The following is a 6,230-nucleotide window of genomic DNA, read 5'->3' on the forward strand; positions in this document are numbered from 1 at the left end:
TATATATTTAATATGCATCTATATTGGGTTTTTTACACTAAACCATAATGTAGTTGCCACCTAAATAAAATTACTTCCAGATTCTGTTTGGTTTCCTAATGTTTCTTGATTCTACAAACATTAATCTGGTCCAGGAAAATTACACTGGCTACATGCCTTCATAGAACATTGGCTGGATGTCAAAAGGAAAATATATTCCTTTGAGAAGAGAAAGATGTGAAGGCCATAAAGTCTACGTGAGAAGATGAAAACACTAAAAGTACACTTCACTGCCTGCAAGCAAAAAGACATATGTATCCCAAAAGTCAAAGACTTAGTATTAGACCCATGTGTATCCCTAAGTTCACAAATGTTGTAAGCAGCGCTAAGCTACTCATTCATTTTCTGACATCCATCCAAACACATTTGTGTTACTGAATTTGAAATTTTTAGGGTTTTCCTAATGGTTTCATTTAGGTGATTTCATCCAAGCAAACTGCCTTCTCTTATTAATTCTAAGCCTTCTCTCTGGGTATTTCTATACCAGAGGGAAATATGGTTTTGATTTTACAAAGAAATCTGACCTAAAATTAAGATTTCTGTATAATAATATTTATAGGCCACCTTTCCTCCATTGGAATGAAGGCAGCAAAATGTATACAGGAATCCCTTTCATTTATCACAGAAAATCTTATTTTGCTGCATCCAGAAATGTCACCCGTGAGCTGCCAACCATATTTCCCACAACTCTTTAGGGTTTCTCCCCCAGAGCTTTCTCCAAAGTCTGATTTAACCCATCACAGCTTAACTTACTGTTTGTGGTGATCAAATTCTAAGATGATGTAACTAAAAAGAAAAGGAGATATTAGTTTTACAATATGTAAAATAAATTAAAAAAAATACCTCTCTCACCTGACTTAATACATTAGGCCACCACCATCAAGTCAATTCCAACTCATATAAATGCTTGAAGACAGTGTAGAGTGCCCATAGATATTCCAAGGCTATAAATCTTTACAGACACAGACTGTCCCAGCTTTGTCCTTCAGAGCCACCAATGGATGCAGACCACCGGCCTTTCAATTAGCTGCTGAATTCTTTAATCTTTGATCTATCAGTGTTCCTTATTGTTATATGAATGAGTAAATACTACATTAACTGATACCATAATTTCATAATTTTACCACCATTGGTCTATCATTTTATCATACTGTGCTGGTTTCTGTGTTGTTCTATCACTGTCAGTTATGTCATCAGATTTTCAACTAGGAGTCACCCATGACAGACAAGTCTAAAGAGAGACTAGAAATAAAAGTCAGTGATCTAGTTCTGAAAATTAACCCATAAAAATCCTATAGATCACCGAATATTGTCTGGGACTTCTTACTTTGAATAAGGTATCAAGAAAGATTGATTACTGAAAAAAGATGTCATGTTTCTTTTTGTAAAGTAGGAAGCACTGGTGGCTTAGTGGCAAGAAGCTACACTGCAATCCCAAAGGCATGCAGTTCTAATCCACCATCTGCTGTACAGGAGATGGATGAGAATCTCCTCCTGTGAGATCAACTGCCTCTGAAAACCCGCTGGAGGGTCAGCTATGGATGGGTTCTAACTGAACAGTACACAACAACCGGGAACTAGTGAAGAAGGGGAATCCCTAATGAGATGAATTGATACAATGGCCGAAGCAATGGACTTAAATTTGCCAACAATCATAAACATAGTACAGGGCAACATTTCCTTCTACTTACATGGGGTCTCCATGCATCAGAGATGACTCAACCACAAATAATATCACCAATAACCTATCAATTACATCCTGGCATGGAATTTTAATTGCTTAAGGCACTACCATCCAATAGAAGTATAAACCACACATGTAATCTAAATTTTTTAGTCATTAAAAGGTAAAGTTAAATAAAAATGAAGTGCAATTATTTATTTCACATTTAATTATTCAACATAATTTTCAATGTATTAAAAACAGATATAAAATACTATTAATTTTTTAAATTATTGATGGGGAATTTTACATTCTTTTTTCAAAATGTGTATTTTATACATAAAGTACATCTTTTTTCATACTAACTCCTCTTCCTAGTGCTCAGTAGCCCCAGATAAAGTGGATAACGCAGATTTAGAAGGTCAACCCAAAACCACTGAATTAATTCAATTCTGTTCTCATAGACACCCTATAGAAGAGCAGGACCTCTCCATAAAGTTTCCACTCCTGCAATCATTGAAGAGGCAAATTGTCTCATATTCAAAATAACTTGCTGGATTAGAACCACATTGTAGCTTAATGACAAGAGTTATGCTGCTAATTCAAAGGCAATCGTTTGAATCCACTAGCTGATTCAAGGAATTATGATAGGCAATCGCCTCCCGTGTGATTTACTGCCTCTGAAAACTCACCAGAGGGTCAGCTATGGGTGGATTCCAACTCAATAATACACACCACCAGCAACAACCACCATTGTTGAACCATTGTTCAAGCACAATGCCCCAGAACGCCTTTCAACTAGAATAAAGGATTGGACAAACAGTGTAAGATCATTACCAGTCTCTCCATCTTTAGGTATGTCATCTCAGAAGCATAAAATTATCTACTCCTTTATAACTACCACGCTTATTTAATAAGAGTTTTTGACAACTAGTACCTAAAGATTCAACTGCTTTTAAGTTGGCATATGCACATGTTTGGTAGAGGGTCAACAAAAATGAGATAAACACTCGGTGAGATAGACTGACAATGGGCTAAAACACCAACAATCATGAAGACTCTGCAAGGCTGGGCAGTGTTTCATTTAGTTACACATAAGCCTGTCACAGTCAGAGCTGATATCTAACATAATGGTCAGAGCTATCCAACATTATTCTAAGGCTAAGACGATAAGGATATTTGATGTAACACAAATATGTTATTGTTGTTATGTGCTGTCACTTGCAACTCAGAGCAACCCTATGTACAACAGCCCTAAACCCTGCTCTATCCTGTGCCACTATCCTCACTACCCCAGTCATTGTATCAATCTATCTCATCAAGGGTCTCCCTCTCTTTCTCTGTACCTCCACCCTCCCAAGCATAACGTTCCTCTCCAAGGGCTGGTCCCTCCTTGCAACATGCCCAAAGTATGTCAGATGAAGCCTCAGAATCCTTGCTTCCAAGGAGAAGGCTGGCTTTTGACTATAAAAATATTACAAATTTTACAAAAGAAAGGGAGGGAGCAGTGGGGCTGAAGGTGGATAGGGGAGAATGATGAGGTTACAGAGTTTGATGGGGTGAGGGAGGGTGTGGAAGAATTAGCAAAGATGCAGTGGGCGGTCTGGTAAGATAGGATAATGGTGAGCATAGATCATGGTGACTGATTTTATAAAACACAATGTATCTGTCTGAGATGCCTTAAGATCTTCACATTTCCAAGGATGTTATTGGTGAATAAGGTGCATCTATAAACTCTATAATCATACAGAAAGGATGCTAATTAGCGAACAGAGTTCAGGGTTTGTTCATAGGGTTGCTATGAGTCATTTTCGACTTGACAACATTTCATCACTGCTAAGTGAGACTACTGTTGTTATAATTGGAGGAACATTTTACATCACTCTTTGTCAGTTTGCTGTACTGAGGTAATCTGGGTTTTCTATGGTGCTGAACCTTGTATCATTGAGATATCAAATACCATAATGGTCTCCAAGGTGGACAGTGTTTGGTGGAGTTCCCAGATGTAAAACAGGTTTGGAAGCAGAAGTGGCATCCACTTTCTAAACCGCATGCCCTATGGGAACTCTATGAACTTGGAGAAATTATGATAATTATGGAAAGGCATTAGGTCTTTTGTTCATAGAGTTGCTATAAGTCATACTCAACTAGACAGCAATCAGCAAAAACAACAATGTATCTGGCTGAGAGGCATCAAGACCTTAACATTTCCAAGGATGTTACTGATTAATAAACGCATCAGTGATGATCTTATGAGTTCGTGCTATATAGACTGTCATATCTCTGAACGTCAGAGAGTTGGCCAGAATAATCTTTTCTGTTTATTATTTAGAATATTATCCAGTATGCCTCCATATTAAACAAAGAGAAATTTAGGGTTTTTTTTTAAATAAATATGAATCTTCTGATTGTTCACTCAAAAAAAATTTTTTTAAAACACTATGTGGAAATGAACATATGAAGCAATGAAACACAATGTGAATGAAGGAATGTGTGAAACACAAAGTATATGAATGATACACAATGTATATTAATTTCATATACAAATCAATATAAAAATTTTTAAATGTGAAAAAAAAATTTAAAACCCTAAGGTATGATGTGAATAAAAGAATATGTGAAACTCAATTTGTTGTTGTTGTTAAGTGCCATCGAGTCATAGGCAACTCATAGCGACCCTATAAATGAAAGACCTGGACACTTGTGTAACTTGTATAACAACACAAGTTACCTCTGTACAGCAAATGGACAGACCAGGGCTATACAATCTAGAAGAATGTTTGACCAAAAACAATTAAAAGCAGGCCCATAGGCCCTACAGTCTTTTAAAGTCATACCCTCGAGCAAGCCTCAGCCTCTGCCCCGAGTCAGAACAGTAACACACAACAAATGGACCCCAGAAACTTCCCTTACTTGACTGCCACCACGGTGAGACCGCCACCACAACGTCATCCAGCCAGCCAACTTCCAGAGTGGAGGGAGACTCCAAAGGCCCCAGGCCTCAGGCCTCTCACTGAAATACAGTGTATACTAATTTTGTATGCAAACCAATAATACATACCAATACTTAACTTCTTCTAAACGTGAGATAGAAATCAGCATGAGAGACCAGAAACATTGTGAGGTGCAAGACTTAACAGAAGTGACTTGTGGCCTAAGCCATCATATCAAATTGTTGCTGGGGGGGAGGTGGCTGCTGGATGGGGTAGGAGGGAGTGCAAACAATGCTGATATTTAGGGAAAGGGAAGGAACAAGACTCACATTCAGGGGGAGACTAAGGTGCACCTGATCCAGGCCATGGTCTTTGCAATTACACACTATGCATCTAAAAACTGGACAATGATTGAAGGATAACAGAATAATAATTGATGACTTTGAGTTGTGGTGCTGGAGAAGAGTTTTTAATTTACCATTTACTGAAAGGAAAACAAACAGGTTCATCCTAAAGAAAATGAAACCAGGCTGCTCCTTGAAGGCAAGGATTTTTAAGCTCCATCTGACATACTTTGTGCATGTTGCAAGGAAGGACCACATTGGAGTGGGACGTCATGCTTGGAAGTGTGGAGGGACAGTGCAGGAGAAGAAGACCCTAGATAAGATGAACTGACTCAGTGACAGTGGGTGATGGGGGTAGATGTGTCAGAGACAATAAGGTTGGCTCAAGATAAAGCAGGGTTCAGAGCTGTTGTAAGTAGGGTCACTATGAGTCACAAGCAACTGGACAGCACATAACCACAACACACCCATCCCTTTCCTACATAAGAGTTTATGGACTCGAGATCCAAGATGGCGGCAGAGGCAGAGACAGTGTGGTGAGCTGCGGTAGTAGCGAACCACTTAAAGCAGGGCCATTATGGCCTTCCACAGACTTCGGCTTATTGATAATTGAACACTTAAACAGTTGATGACTGGCCCTCAGTGAAGATTAAAAGCTCAACAACAGGAATTCAAGGATTCCCAAGGAGAAATGGGTGAGTCTCGTGGCTCCCCCCCACCCCCGAGCCCATGCCGCGCCGAACAGCTGCTGCAGCTCCATGAGGCTTCCACAGGCTGAACGAATAGATTCCCTCACCCAGGATGGATGCTGGGCACTGGCCCTCCTCAAGACCGGTACAGTGAAGCCACCACACTGCCGCAAGGTGGTCTTGTACTGGAGAGAATTCTTGGAGCCAGGATGGCAGCTGTGGGGGAAGCGGGTGCCTCCGGCCGCCCGCACAAGAGGGGCCGCACACCCGCCAAGCGCCCGTGCAGAGGGGTGGGGGGCGCACCCCCAACGGCTGCCCACGCTGGGGGGGCCGCACGCTTCCTGCAGGCCTCCCGTGCTGGGGGGGGGCACGCACCCCGCTGGCTGCCTGCGTAGGAGGTGGAGGATAGGATGCATGCCCCCCATCTGCAGGTTTGGCTTTCATTGGACAGGCCAAAGAAGATGATTACCTATGCATTGGAAAGGCCAAAGAGGACGATTACCTATGCATTGGACAGACCAAAGAGGACGATAACCTATGCAATGGATTGCTGAAAGTCACT

The sequence above is a fragment of the Elephantulus edwardii genome, unplaced genomic scaffold (assembly GCF_000299155.1).
Source record: "Elephantulus edwardii isolate Elephantulus edwardi_28Jun2011 unplaced genomic scaffold, EleEdw1.0 scaffold00256, whole genome shotgun sequence".
Lineage (NCBI taxonomy): Eukaryota > Metazoa > Chordata > Mammalia > Macroscelidea > Macroscelididae > Elephantulus > Elephantulus edwardii.